The following is a 16,625-nucleotide window of genomic DNA, read 5'->3' as shown; positions in this document are numbered from 1 at the left end:
CTGAACACCAATAAAAAAATAAATTTATTATTAAAAAAGAAAGAAAAAAAGAAAGAGTGGCACCTGGGTGGCTCAGTCAGTTAAGCTCCTGCCTTAGGCTCAGATCATGATCCAGGTCCCAAGGCAGGCTACCTGTTTAGCAGGGATCCTGCTTCTCCCTCTCCCACTGCTCCTCTCGCTCATGCTTTTTCTCTCCTCTCTCTCTCAAATAAATAGAAAACATCTTTGAAAAAGAAACAAACAAAAAACCCAGAAGGAAGAAAAATATCCCATGTAGAAGAATTTCAAACAATTTGTGCATACATTTCACTGTCAAGTTCATGAGCATACCTTCCCACTCTTATTTCCGTAATACACATAGTAACTTCCTCCTAGAAAATATAATATGAAAAACTTAAAATAATATTGATAATATAATAATAATAATTAATTAATAACAATAATAATAAAGAATCAGTTTACTACGGAGAAAGCTGAGAAACACTACCTCAGCAAGATGATCAGATCGATACCAAGACTGATAAATCATGTTGATAGTATCTATCCTTTATATGATATAATGAAAATGGCAGTATATCTCTGTATATAATCCACAAAAACAGTTCAGTCATGAGATAAACGAAAGACATATCCCAACTGAGGGAAATTTTACAAAATACTCTACTTCTCAAAGTGTTCCAGTTCAAGAACAACAAGGAAAGCCTGAAAGACTGTCACAATCCAGAGAAGCCTAAGAAAACAGGAGGACAACTGGAATGTGATATGAGGGATGGTAACTTAGCAAAAACTAAGGAAATCTGAATAAAGTATGGTCTTTGGTTAATGCGAATTTTTTACTCTTGATTCATTAGCTAATATTTGTACTGTACTAATATAAGATATCAATAATTGGAGAAACTGAGTGCAAGTGAATGCGAATGCTCTGTACTATATTCTCAATTTCACTATAAATCTTTGTTATTTTCCTAATAAATAAGATTTATTTTGAAAATTGACTTAAATGAATCAGTCTCCAAGTGTGATGACATTTTAAGAATTGTTGAATTATCTTTTGCCTTATTCTTATAGAGTTCCTTCAGTGGGAACAAAGTAATAATTTTATATCAGAAGGAAATAACAACACTTGTGAAGACGTATAATGCCTCCTCAACCTGAAAAGCAAGAAAGGATAATAAATGCAAAAATCAGATAAAATACTTCTAATATAATAGGCACCATATTGCAACTGCATTTAAATTAGCAATGCATAACATTTATTTCCCTGACATTTGTCTTCCAAAGAGTTCACAGTGTTTCAGTGTCAGTTGAAACAGGGGAAGAATCTCAGGGAAGAATCCTTCACATAATAATAGGACCATTGGTACTAATGTCTCTCAATTATTTCCAAATCCATACAGATGCATTTCCTGATGAGTGACTGAGCTGTGAAGAAATAGATGAGAAACCCTCATCCCTCTGAATTACTTGTGTCAGAATATTTTAACCATAGTACTACGGATAGTAAATTATCCTTATTAACAGGAAATATGTCTCAGATTGGAATCTGAGCAATCAGATGGGCATTGTAAAAACACTTTGACTCGCTCCTCATCTTTTAAAGATAAAGGAGAGCTTTTCTATGTACAAAGTCAGTTGTCAAGATAGCCTTAGGGAATAAGAGTCTGCAGCATGGAATCCCGGTGCACAGCTGGGACGCCCACGAGCCAGTTCTTCCTGATCCCAAATCCCTGGTCCTGTCCCCCAACACACGCTGCCAAGCTGAGGTCATTTGCAATTGCTCTCTTAGGAGCTCCGGGGAAGGGGGAAAGAGCTAGATAGGATGGGACAAAATGCAAAGAGGCCTTTGAAATGAAGGCCTTTCTACTTTAAGTTCAGTGTTCGAACAAGTCCAGCCATCCCAGGCCCCTGTGAAGAAGAGCTGAAATTTACATTATTTCAGTTACAGGAAAAAAAACAAAGTTTACAGCTTAATGTCCTAGAAAGCCCCACAATAGAATCAAACTGAGCCCATGCCATGGGCTGGAAGCACCTATTAGAATGAGAGCAGAGCTCAATACCCTTGAAGGCCCCAAATCAAAATGTAAACATAAATTGAGGAATTGATGAAGCCCTTCTGGAGGACCCTGAGACAAGCCCTTAAAATTAAGCTAAAACACACCTCGGGGTCCAAGTCCCTGCTCCGCTGTGTTGGGTGTACTTGGACACAAGCTCGAGTTTGGAAATCAACCCTTGTGTGTTTGCATTGGTATCAGTTCCTTAGTGGTTTCTCGGATTCACAATCTTGGGCACAACACCGCCATGTCCTCTCCCACCTTGGCTGAACCCCTATCCCCTCCCACCCAGGGTGACACTCAGTCACCTCCCCGCCTACAACAGCTGGGCACAGGCCGTCACACAGGTCCCATGGGCATGGTGGGCACTCCCACCTTCCCTGCCCTCCCAGAGGAAGGAAGGAGTTTCGGCAGGACACACTCCCATGGTGGCCCCAGGGCTCCCTGCCCAGCATGGCACCTCGTGACAGGTCGGGTCTGTGTCCCTCACACCTGCTCCTCCTCCCCGGTTTTCCCACAGGAAATGAAGGAGGACCCCCTGGTCTCCTCCAGGGACATAACGCAGATAGACCTGGACATCATCAGGAAGTTCAGCAGCCACATCATGTTTTAGGACTGCTAGGGGGTCGGATGAGGCTGCTGGGCCAGGGGGCTTTGGGGCCCTGGAGGCTTCTGGGTAAGGAAAATGGGGTCTCTGAGGCCAGGGAGAGCAATAGCAACCAACAACACACCGCTCCATGGTAGGGTGATGAGGATGACCACACCCCCGGGGCCTCAGGGATGAGGAGGCCACAAGGATGGGGCCTCCAGGGGTTGCCATGGGACCTGAACACCAAAGGGGAGAGGGACGGCCCCCTGAGAAGCAGGGGATGGGGTGGAGGACGTGAGGGGCATGAACCGGACCTGGGTCCAGGCGGCATGTCCGCGGCTGGAGCAAGACACACATCGATCCCAAGAGAGTCAGACGGTTCAGAGTGACACCCACTCTCAGTGCATTATATATTTCTAAATTCTGTGCATTTAATTTGAGACAATTTGCAATTTTAAACATACATATTATGATGACCCCCAGATAATGGCCCCGGTCCAGCCAGGGCCCTGCACTCACCACATGGGGCCCCAGGGGCAGGTGTCACAACAAACGCCAGAATGGGGTCGCCTTTATCTGTAGATGTCTCTGTGTGCATCTTAGAGAACGGGGATGCCCTGTGTCCGCCGGCCCCCCACGCCATCCCCCCATTCCCCAGACCCACACCATCCCCCTACATCATCATCCCCCATGGCATCACCACTACTCCATCCGCCTCACACACACACAGCCTCACATAATCCCCACCCACAGTATACCCCATCACCATCCCCCCTATACCATCCCCCACACTCCACCACCATCATACCCATGCCCCCACACCATCGACCCCGAGCAAGGACCCGGTGCAGCTGCCCCCTGTGGGACATGATCAGCCTCCCTGGGGTTCTCTGGATACCCTGCTCCCATCAGAAGCCCAGGTATCCCATAGAGTACCCAGGGGTTGCAGGGAGGAGGGACGGCAGGGAGCCCCCAACAGTGTGTGAGCAGGTGAGTGAATCAGAGGACCCACTGTGCCCTGCCTCCACCCACTGTCACTCCTGGAGGGTGGGAAACCCTGCACAGGACACCAGGCCCTAACCCAGAGGTACCTGGGCTGATTGGGCCCAGGCTCTGTGGGGGCTGGGTTTATTTGAGCCCCCACCAGTCCCAACACAAAGACTAATGGAATCAGGCCCACATGGCCGGCCAGCCCTGGATTCTGGCCCTGGGCTGAGCAAGCCCTCTCACAGCTGGATATGGCCTGCTGGGCCCTGGTCGTGCCCCACAGATCCAGGTCGCTGATCTAGGGCAGCCCTGGGGATCCTGGGACACCCCAGTGTGGGGAGAGGAGGGGCAAGCCAGTGGGCTCCACCGGCACCCACACCAGGAGACAGGTTCCTCCAGGTGCTGGTGCCCCCAGAGGGCCCAAGGCCGGGGTCCAGCTGCCCTGCGGGAACCCAGTGCAGAAGCCCATGAGCTGCAGGTCCAGTTCAGCTTTGCTGTCCTCAGAACCGTCTCTCAGGCTGAAACCTCAGGACACACGCCTCCACCCGGAGTCCACAAATGCTCCCTGGTGGGGGACTCCAGCACTCGACCCCCAACCCATGTGATTCTTGTCCTCCTGTAAAGGACAGAAAGGTCTCCCTCCCCAGGTGAAGGCACGCACCCACAGCTCTGAGCCCGTTTGCTGTAGAAAGTCAATAAAATGTTGTGCAAAAATGCACACCCAGCCCATTTCTGTGTCTCCCAGAACTCTGTGCACAGGGCATGTAGAGACCCCCAGAGAGGAGGAGGGGGAACCACCTAGGCCCCAACTAGCCTGTGCAGGGGCACCACAAGGCACACACAGCTGACGTTCCCACGTGCCTTCCAGGAGTGGCCAGACCCACTGCTGGACATGGGAATGTGGCCGAGCCAGAACTTCAAGCTCAGCTGACCCTCCAGCTGAAAGTCACTGCATGAGCGAGCCCCAGCGCTGCCAGGAGAGCCCAGCTAACTGCCCAGCGCCAGCACCAGAAATGATGTTGTGCCAACCATTTCGGGTTTTTTTGGTGACCCAGCCAGAGGATCTGATTGCTGCACTTGATAGCTGCATGGGATAGACACACACACACACACCTCAAAAGCAACAAAAACAACAAAAATGCAACAAAAGACGGAATCCCCCCAATACTGTCAAACAGCAGCCAGATGGTTACTTACACAATGCTGTGGTCCCCAATAGGATACAGGGAAAACGCTATAAGCCACGACTGCAGAGGTGCTAGAGATGTGCCTGCTGTGTTCCAACAAGGAGGCAGAGGGTCAGGAAGCATCCTCCGGAGGGGGGGCCCCTCCTAGGAAAGGACACCAGGTCCCTGTAAAGGCTATGGAGGGTGAAATATGTCCTCCTCTCTTTCTGCTTCTGGTTTTCCTCCTAAATGCCATTTTCCTCAATCATATTAGCAAGAATTTATTTTATGTTTTTAAATTTCTTTTTATTGCAGTCCAATTTGTATGAATTCTTTCTTCAGCAAGGGTGTCATTCAGGAGAGATAAAGATTTTCCCAGACAGGCAACATATAAAGGAGTTCAGGACCACTTAACCAGTCCAGTAAGGAATTTTAAGAGGGACTCTTCTAGTGGGGGGAAAAAAAGAGACCAAATGCAACAAAGACTAGAAAGGACCAGAGAATGTCACCAGAAACACCAACTCTTCCGGTAACACAGAGGCACAAAGTTCATATCTTTAAATAGTCACTCTGAATGATGATAGACTAAATGCTCCAATCAAAAGATATAGGGTAACAAAGTAGATAAAAATCAGGATCCGGGATGCCTGGGTGGCTCAGGGGTTGAGCCTCTGCCTTTAACTCAGGGTGTGATCCTGGAGTCTGGGATCGAGTCCCATACTGGGCTCCTGGTAGGGAGACTGCTCCTCTCTCTGCATAATTTCCTGCCTGTCTCTCTCTGTCTCTCTGATAAATAAAATTATTATTAAAAAAACAACATCCATCTGTACGCTGCCAACAAGATGCTCACCTTAGACCTATAGACACCAACATATTGAAAGTCAGGGGATGGAAAATCGTCTATCACGCTAATGGATATCAAAAGAAAGCTGGAGGACACATACTTATATCAGACAAACGAGATTTGAGACCAAACCCAGGGGGACACCTGGTGGCTCAGTGTTTGAGAATCTGCCTTCAGATCAGGGGTGATCCTGGGATCCCAGGATCGAGTCCCACATCTGCCTCCCCTTAGGGAGCCTGCCTCTCACTCTGCTATGTTTCTTCCTCTGCTCCTCTGTGTATCTCTCATGAATAAATAAATAAAATATTTAAATTTCAAACAAGAAAGAACAAATACTGTAAGAAGAGATGAAGAAGGGCATTATTTCATAATTAAAAAGACTCTCTATCAAGATCAAACAACTAAATATTTATGCTGCCTACATGGCAGTACCTAAATATAGAAACCAATTAACAACAAACGTACAGGAACTCACTGATAATAATACAATGACAGGGGATTTTAACACCCACTTATGGCAATGGACTGATCATCTATGAAGAAAATCAACCGGGGAACAATAGCCTTGACACACTGGACCACAGGGACTCAACAGATATAGTATGAACATTTCATCCTAAAGCAGAATACACACTCCTTTCAAGTGCACATGGGACATTCTCCAGATCAGATCATATCATAGGCCACAAATCAGCCCTCAACAGGTACAACAGGTACAAGAAGGTTGATATCACACCCTGTACATTTTTGGAACACGATGCTATGAAACTTGAAGTCGACAGTAAGAAAAAAAATTGGACAGACCAAAAATACGTGGAGATTATGAACATCCTACTAGAGAATGAATGGAGCAACCAGGAGATTAACGAGGAAATTTAAAACAAATGAAAATGAAAACATGTTTCTCCAAACCTCTGGGATGTAGCAAAGGCAGTCCTAAGAGGGAAATACAAAGCAATACAGGCCTAGCTCAAGAAACAAGACGTCTCCAATACACAACCTAACCCTACACCTAAAGGAGCTGGAAAAGGAATAGCAAACAAATCCTAAAGCCTACAGAAAGGAAAAAATAAAGATGAGAGCGGAAATAAACAATGCAGAAACAACAAAACAGTAGAATGGAATAACGAAACTAAGAGCTGGTTCTTCAAAATAAATAATAAAATGGATCAAGCCCTAGCCAGCCTTATCACTGAGAAAAGAGAAATGACCTAAATAAATAAAATCACAAATGAGAGAAGAGAGATCAAATAAACACCAGAAGGGGGTTATTCTGTATGTTAGTAAATTGAACACCAATAAAAAATTAAACAAACAAACAAACAAATAAACACCAAAAAAAATTAGACAATTATAAGGGAATACTAAGTAATTATACGCTAACAAACTGGGAGACATGGAAGAAATGGACAAATCTCCAGAAATGTGCAAGCGAGCAAAACTGAAATAGGAAGAAATAGAAAATGTGAACAGACCCATAACTAGCAAAGGAATTGAATCAGCAAGGCACCTGGGTGCCTCAGTGGTTGAGCATCTGCTTTGGCTCAGTTCATGATCCCGCAGACCTGGGGCTCAAGTCCCACATCAGGCTCCCCGAATGGAGCCTCATTTTCCCTCTGCCTATACCTCTGCCTCTCTGTGTCTCTCATGAATACATAAATAAAATCTTTAAAAAAGAAAAAGATAAGAAGATGAGAAAGGAACCAAATAAAATCACAAATGAGAAAAGAAAATAACAACCAACACTAGAGAAATACAAACGATTATAAGAGAACATTATGAAAAATTATATGCCAGCAACCAAGAACCTGGAAGAAATCGATAAATTCCTGGAAATATATAACATTGCAAAAATGAAAAAGGAAGAAATAAGAAACCTGAACAGACAGATAACCAGCACAGAAACTGAATCAGCAATCAAGAATCTCCCAACAGGAGACGCTTAGATCAATAGAACAGAATGGAAATCTGAAACAAGATACAAACCTGTAACTCTATGATCCATTAATCGACAACAAGGCAGGAAGGAATATCCAATGGCACAGACAGTCTCTTCAACAAACCCTAACCTTGACCCCAGGATAAGAACAAATGGTGTTGGGAAAACCAGGCAGCCAAATGCAGAAGAATCAAACTGGGCCACTTTCTGACACCATATATATAAAACATAAATAAAATGGATGAAAGACCTAAAGGTGAGACCTGAAAACATACAAAGAAGAAAAGATAGGCAGCAATGACTTTGACATTGGCCATTGGATGTTCTTTCAGATATGCCTCTGAGGTGAGGGAAACAAAAGCAAAAATACTATTGGGGCTTCATCAAATTGAAAAGCTTCCACAAAGTGAAGGAAACAACCAAAGGTAAATGGCAACATACAAGAGGAGGGGCAAGATGGCAGAAGTGTAGTGTCCCCAAATCACCTGTCCCCACGAAATTACCTAGATAACCTTCAAATCATCCAGAAAATCTACGAATTTGGCCTGAGATTTAAACAGAGACCAGATTGAATGCTACAGTGAGAAAAGTTCATGAAGACGGGAAAAAGAAATAAAGAAACAAAAGGCATCCAAGTGTGAGGGGTCCTGCGAGGAGCCCGGCTAAGGCCGGGGCGAGTTCCCCCAGGACAGAAGAGCTCTGTGCTGAGAGAAGGAGGAGCTGCACCAATCTTCCAGGGCGGAATGGCGCCTTCAAGGAGTCAGAGCAGGACCCCAGGAGGGCGGGGATGCCCTAGGGCTCCCTGGGACTCTAACAGACACCTGCACTCCCAGGAGAGTGCACCGAGCTCCCTGAGGGCTGCAGGGCACATGCATTGACCTGGGAGGAGCTCTGTGGGCTTGGGTGGTGGCTTTGTGAGGAGGGGTTTGCATGGACCCAGGAGCAGCTTGGCAGCGGCTCCTCCTGCAGAGGAAGAGGCTCCGTGCAGAGGGTGCTGTGGGGCTCCGGGAGCAACTCGGAGGGGCTTGGGCGGTGGCTCTGCAGTGAGGAGGCTTTGCGGCCGGAAGCAAGAATCCAACAGCGCAGGCCCCGGAGTACAGGGCTTCGGGATACAGCCCAGGATTTGGCCTCCCCCAGGACAGGCAGAGGCCCAGAGGGCCCAGGACAGCAAGGACGCTCCTGCCCAGAGCTGAGCAGATCAGTGCCCCCGCCCCAGAGCCTCCAGGCCCTTCAGATGGACTACTCCCGAGTTACTGCGGGGGCTGAATACAGGTTTCCAGAGCTGGCCGCTGACACTGGGGTTGTTCCTCCTGAGGCCTCACAGGGTAAAGTACCCCACTGAGCCCTGCACCAGGCAGGGGACAGAGCAGCTCCCCCAAGTGCTAACACTTGACAATCAGCACAACAGGCCCCTCCCCCAGAAGACCAGCTAGACGGACAAGTTCCAGGGGAAGTCAAGGGACTTAAAGTATACAGAATCAGAAGATACTCCCCCATATTTTTTTTCATTTCTGATTGCTTCCCCCAACCTTTTCCCCCTTTCTTTCTTTTTCTTTCTCTTTTATTCTCTTTTTTCCTTCTTTCTTCCTTTATCCTTTTTTCTTTTTCTCTTTTCTTTCCTTCTTTCTCTCCTCTCTTTTTCTCCTTTTCCCAATAAAATTTGTTTTTGGCCACACTGCACTCAGCAAAATGACTAGATGGAAAAGCTCTCCTCAAAAGAAAGAATCAGAAACAGTCCTCTCTCACAGAGTTACAAAATCTGGATTACAATTCAATGTCAGAAAGCCAATTCAGAAGCACTATTATACAGCTACTGGTGGCTCTAGAAAAAAGCATAAAGACTCAAGAGACTTCATGACTGCAGAATTTAGATCCAATCAGGCAGAAAGTAAAAATCAATTGAATGAGATGCAATCCAAACTAGAAGTCCTAACGATGAGGGTTAACAAGGTGGAAGAACGAGTGAGTGACATTGAAGACAAGTTGATGGCAAAGAGGGAAACTGAGGAAAAAAGAGACAGACAATTAAAAGACCAGGAAGACAGATTAAGGGAAATAAACAACAACCTGAGGAAGAAAAACCTATGTGTAATTGGGGTTCCCGAGGGTGCCAAAATGGACAGAGGGCCAGAGTAGTTATTTGAACAAATCATAGCTGAAAACTTTCCTAATCTGGGAAGGGAAACAGGCATTCAGATCCAGGAAATAGATCCCCCCTAAAATCAATAAAAACCTTCCAACACCTTGACATTTAATAGTGAAGCTTGCAAATTCCAAGGATAAAGAGAAGATCCTTAAAGCAGCAAGAGACAAGAAATCCCTGACCTTTATGGGGAGGAGCATTACAGTAACAGCAGATGTCTCCAAAGCGACCTGGCAGCCCAGAAAGGGCTGGCAGGATATATTCAGGGTCCTCAATGAGAAGAACATGCAACCAAAAATACTTTATCCAACAAGGATCTCATTCAAAATGGAAGGAGAGATAAAGAGCTTCCAAGACAGGAAGGAAATGAAAGAATATGTGATCTCAAAACGAGGTCTGCAAGAAATTTTAAGGGGACTCTTAAAATTCCCCTTTCAGAAGAAGTTCAGTGGAACAATCGACAAAAACAAAGACTGAATAGATATCATGATGACACTAAACTCATATCTTTCAATAGTAACTCTGAACGTGAACAGGTTTAATGACCCCATCAAAAGGCGCAGGGTTTCAGACTGGATAAAAAAGCAGGACCCATCTATTTGCTGTCTACAAGAGACTCATTTTAGACAGAAGGACACCTACAATCTGAAAATAAAATATTGGAGAACCATTTACCATTCAAATGGTCCTCAAAAGAAAGCAGGGGTAGCCATCCTTATATCAGATAAACTAAAATTTACCCCGAAGACTGTAGTGAGAGATGAAGAGGGACACTAAATCACACTTAAGGGTTCTATCCAACAAGAGGACTTAACAATCCTCAATATATGCCCCGAATGTAGGAGCTGCCAAATATTTAAACCAATTAATAACCTAAGTGAAGAAAATTTAGATAATAATACACTTACACTTGGTGACATCAATCCAGCTCTTTCTACCCTCGATAGGTCTTCTAAGCACAACATCTCCAAAGAAACGAGAGCTTTAAATGATACACTGGACCAGTTGGATTTCACAGATATCTACAGAACTTTACATCCAAACTCAACTGAATACACATTCTTCTCAGGTGCACATGGAACTTTCTCCAGAATAGACCACATACTGGGTCACAAATAGGGTGTGAACTGATATCAAAGGATTGGGATCACCCCATGCATATACTGAGACCATAATGCCTTGAAATTAGAACTAAATCACAACAAGAAGTCTGGAAGGACCTCAAACATGTGGAGGTGAAGGATCATCCTGCTACAAGACGAAAGGGTCAACCAGGAAATTAAGGAAGAATTAAAAAGATTCATGGAGGGATCCCTGGGTGGCGCAGCGGTTTGGCGCCTGCCTTTGGCCCAGGGCGCGATCCTGGAGACCCGGGATCGAATCCCACGTCGGGCTCCCGGTGCATGGAGCCTGCTTCTCCCTCTGCCTGTGTCTCTGCCTCTCTCTCTCTTTCTCTCTGTATGACTATCATAAATAAAAAAAAAAGATTCATGGAAACTAATGAGAATGAACATACAACTGTTCAAAATCCTTGAGATGCAGCAAAAGCAGTCCTAAGGGGAAATACATCACAATACAAGCATCCATTCAAAAACCGGAAACTACTCAAATACAAAAGCTAAACTTACACATAAAGAGGCTAGAGAAAAAACAGCAGATAGATCCTACACCCAACAGAAGAATAGAGTTAATTAGAATTCGAGCAGAATTCAAGGAAATCGAGACCAGAAGAATGGTGGAACAGATCAATGGAACGAGGAGTTGGTTCTTAGAACGAATTAATAAGATAGATAAACCATTAGCCAAACTTATTAAAAGAAGAGAGAATATTTAAATTAATAAAATCATGAATGAGAAAGGAGAGGTCACTACCAACACCAAGGAAATACAAACAATTTTAAAAACATATTATGAACAGCCATACACCAATAAATTAGGAAATGTAGAAGAAATGGACGCATTCCTGGAAAGCCAGAAACTACCAAAACTGGAACAGGAAGAAATAGAAAACCCGAACAGGCCAATAACCAGGGAGGATATTGAAGCAGTCATCCAAAACCTCCCAAGACACAAAACTCCAGGGCCTGATTGCTTCCCAGGGGAATTCTATCAAACGTTTCATGAAGAAACCATACCTATCCTACTAAAGCTGTTTGGAAAGATAGAAAGAGATGGAGTACTTCCAAATTCGTTCTAGGAGGCCAGCATCACCTTAATTCCAAAACCAGACAACGACCCCACCTAAAAGGAGAATTATAGATCAATATCCCTGATGAACATGGATGCAAAAATTCTCAACAAGATACTAGCCAATAGGATCCAACAGTACATTAAGAAAATTATTCACCATGAACAAGTAGGACTTATCCCAGGGACACAAGGCTGGTTCAACACTCATCAAACAAACAATGTGATTCATCATATCAGCAAGAGTAAAACCAAGAACCATATGATCCTCTCATTAGATGCAGAGAAAGCATTTGACAAAATAGAGCATCCATTCCTGATCAAAACATTTCAGAGAGTAGGGATAGAGGGAACATGTCTCGACATCTTAAAAGCCATCTACAAAAGCCAACAGCAAATATCATTCTCAATGGGGAAGCACTGGGAGCCTTTCCCCTAAGATCAGGAACAAGACAGGGATATCCACTCTCACCAGTGCTATTCAACATAGTACTGGAAATCCTAGCCTCAGCAATCAGACAACAAAAAGACATTAAAGGCATTCAAATTGGCAAAGAAGTAGTCAAACTCTCCCTCTTCACCGATGACATGATACTCTACCTAGAAAAACCAAAAGCCTCCACCCCAAGATTGCTAGAACTCATACAGCAAATGGTAGCGCTGCCAGATACAAAATCAATGCCCAGAAATCAATGGCATTTCTATACACTAACAATGAGACTGAAGAAAGAGAAATTAAGGAGGCAATCTCATTTACAATTGCACCCAAAAGCATAAGATACCTAGTAATAAACCTAACCAAGGAGGCAAAGGATCTATACCCTAAAAACTATAGAACACTTCTGAAAGAAATTGAGGAAGACACAAAGAAATGGAAAAATATTCCATGCTCATGGATTGGCAGAATTAACATTGTGAAAATGTCAATGTTACCAAGGCAATGTACAGGTTTAATCCAAACCCTATCAAAATATCATGAACTTTCTTCAGAGAGTTAGAACAAATTATTTTAAAATTTGTGTGGAATCGGGGCCCTGGGTGGTACAGCAGTTTGGCGCCTGCCTTTGGCTGAGGGCACGATCCTGGAGACCCGGAATCGAATCCCATTTCAGGACCCTGGTTCATGAAGCCTGCTTCTCCCTCTGCCTGTCTCTCTGCCTCTCTCTCTCTCTCTGTCTCTCTCTGTGTGTGTGTGTGTGTGTGTGTGTGTGTATGACTATCATAAAAAATAGACTTTTGTGGAATCAGAAAATACCCTGAATAGCCAGGGGAGTTTTTAAAAAAAACAACGATATCTAAGGGCATCAGAATACCAGATTTCAGGTTTTACTACAAAGCTGTGGTTCAATACAGTGTGGTACTGGCACAAAAACAGACAAATAGATCAATGGAACAGAATAGAGAACCCAGAAGTGGACCCTGAACTTCATGGTCAACAAATATTCGATAAAGGTGGAAAGACTATCCATTGGAAGAAAGACAGTCTCTTCAATAAATGGTGCTGGCATAATGGACATCCACATGCAGAAGAATGAAACTAGACCACTCTCTTTCATGATACACAAAGATAAACTCAAAATGGATGGAACATCTAAATGTGAGACAAGAGTCCATCAAAATCGTAGAGGAGAACACAGGCAACATACTTTTTGAACTTGGCCACAGTAACTACTTGCAAGATACATCCACGAAGGCAAAAGAAACAAAAGCAAAAATGAACTGTTGTGATTTCATCAAGATAAGAAGCTTTTGCACAGCAAAGGATACAGTCAACCAAACTAAAAGACAACCTACAGAATGGGAGAAGATATTTGCAAATGACGTATCAGATAAAAGGCCAGTTTCAAAGATCTATACAGAACTTCTTAAAATCAACACCAAAGAGACATAGAATCCAATCATGAAATGGGCAAAAGACATGAAGAGAAATCTCACAGAGGAAGACATTGACATGGCCAACATGAACATGAAAAAACGTTCTGCATCACTACCATCAGGGAAATACAACTCAAAACCACAATGAGATACCGCCTCACACCACTGAATGGGGATAATTAACAAGCAAGGAAGAACAAATTTTGGAGAGGATGCAGAGAAAAGGGAAGACTCTTACACTGTTGGAGGGAGTGTGAACTGGTGCAGCCACTCTGGAAAACTGTGTGGAGGTTCCTCAAAGAGTTAAAAATAGACCTGCCCTATGACCCAGCAATTGCACTGTTGGGGATTTACCTCAAAGATTCAGATGCAATGAAACACTGGGACACCTGCATCCCGCTGTTTATAGCACCAAAGTCCACAATAGCCAAAATGTGGAAGGAGGCTTGGAGTCCATTGAAAAATGGATGGATAAGGAATATGTGGTTTATGTATACAATGGAATATTACTCAGCCATTAGAAACGACAAATACCCACGATTTGCTTCAACAGGGATGGAACTGGAGGGTATTACGCTGAGTAAAGTATGTCAATCGGAGAAGGACAAACAGTGTATGTTCTCATACATTTGGGGAATATAAATAATAGTGAAAGGGAATATAACGGAATGGAGAAGAATTGTGTGGGAAATATCAGAAATGGAGACAGAATATAAAGACTCCTAAATCTGGGAAACGAACTAGGGGTGGTAGAAGGGCAGGAGGGAGGGGGATGGGGGTGAATGGGTGATGGGCACTGAGGGGGACACTGGACGGGATGAGCACTGGGTGTTATTATGTATGTTGGTAAATTGAACAAAAGTAAAAAATTACTTTATTAAAAAGAAGATTCATAGAAACTAATACGAATGAAGATATTACCATACAAAATCCTTGTAATGCAGCCAAAGCATTCTAAGGGGGGAATACATCACAGTACAAGCATCCATTCAAAAACTGGAATGAACTCAAATACAAAAGCTAACCTTACTCATAAAGGAGCTAGATAAAAAGCAGCAGATAGATCCCACAACCAACAGAAGAAAATTAATTAAAATTCGAGCAGAACTCAAGGAAATCAATACCAGAAGAACTGTGGAACAGATAAACAAAACCAGGAGTTTGTTCTTTGAAAGAATTAATAAGATACAGAAACCATTAGCCAGCCTTATTAAGAAGAAAAGAGAGAAGACTCTAATAAAATCATGAATGAGAAAGGAGAGATCACTACCAACACCAAGGAAATACAAACGATTTTAAAAACATATTATGAGGGGATCCCTGGGTGGCGCAGCGGTTTGGCGCCTGCCTTTGGCCCAGGGCGCGATCCTGGAGACCCGGGATCGAATCCCATGTCAGGCTCCTGGTGCATGGAGCCTGCTTCTCCCTCTGCCTGTGTCTCTGCCTCTCTCTCTCTCTCTGTGTGACTATCATAAAAATAATTAAAAAAAACATATTATGAACAGCCATACGCCAATAAATTAGGAAATCTAGAAGAAATGGACGCATTCCTGGAAAGCCAGAACTACCAAAACTGGAACAGGAAGAAATAGAAAACCTGAACGGGCCATAACCAGGGAGGAAATTGAAGCAGTCATTCAAAACATCCCAAGAAACAAAAGTCCAAAGCCAGATGTCTTCCCACGGGAACTCTATCAAACGTTTAAAGAAGAAACCATACATATCCTACTAAAGCTGTTTGGAAAGATAGTAAGAGATGGAGTACTTCCAAATTCGTTCTATGAGGCCTGCATCACCTTAATTCCAAAACCAGACAAAGACCCCACCAAAAAGGAGAATTATAGACCAATATCCCTGATGAACATGGATGCAAAAATTCTCAACAAGATACTAGCCAATAGGATCCAACAGTACATTAAGAAAATTAATCACCATGAACAAGTAGGATTTATCCTCGGGACACAAGGCTGGTTCAACACTTGTCAATCAATGTGATTCATTATATCAGCAAGAGAAAAACCAAGAACCATATGATCCTCTCATTAGATGCAGAGAAAGCATTTGACAAAATAAAGCATCCATTCCTGATCAAAACACTTCAGAGTGCAGGGATAGAGGGAATATTCCTCATCATCTTAAAAGCCATCACTGAAAAGCTCACAGCAAATATCATTCTCAATGGGGAAGCACTGAGAGCCTTTCCCTAAGATCAGGAACAAGACAGGGATGCCACTCTCACCACAGCTATTCAACATAGTACTGGAAGTCCTAGCCTCAGCAATCAGACAACAAAAAGACATTAAAGGCATTCAAATTGGGAAAGAAGAAGTCAAACTCTCCCTCTTCGCCAATGACATGATACTCTACCTAGAAAAACCAAAAGCCTCCACCCCACGATTGCTAGAGCTCATACAGCAATTTGGTAGCATTGCAGGATATAAAATCAATGCCCAGAAATCAATGGCATTTCTATACACTAACAATGAGACTGAAGAAAGAGAAATTAAGGAGTCAATGCCATTTACCGTTGCACCCAGAAGCATAAGATACCTAGGAATAAACCTAACCAAAGTGGTGAAGCATCTATACCCTAAACATTATAGAACACTTCTGAAAGAAATTGAGGAAGACAAAAAGAGATGGAAAAATATTCCATGCTCATGGATTGGCAGAATTAATATTATGAAAATGTCAATGTTACCAAGGACAATGTACATGTTTAATGTAATCCCTATAAAAATACCATAGACTTTATTCAGAGAGTTAGAAAAAATTATTTTTTAAGATTTGTGTGGAATCAGGAAAGATCCCGAATAGCCAGGGGAATTTTAAAAAAGACAACCA

This window comes from Canis lupus, chromosome 19 (assembly GCF_048164855.1).
Source record: "Canis lupus baileyi chromosome 19, mCanLup2.hap1, whole genome shotgun sequence".
In the NCBI taxonomy this organism is placed as follows: Eukaryota; Metazoa; Chordata; class Mammalia; order Carnivora; family Canidae; genus Canis; species Canis lupus.
The sequence above is the reverse complement of the archived record's forward strand: the minus strand, read 5'-3'. Positions refer to the sequence as shown.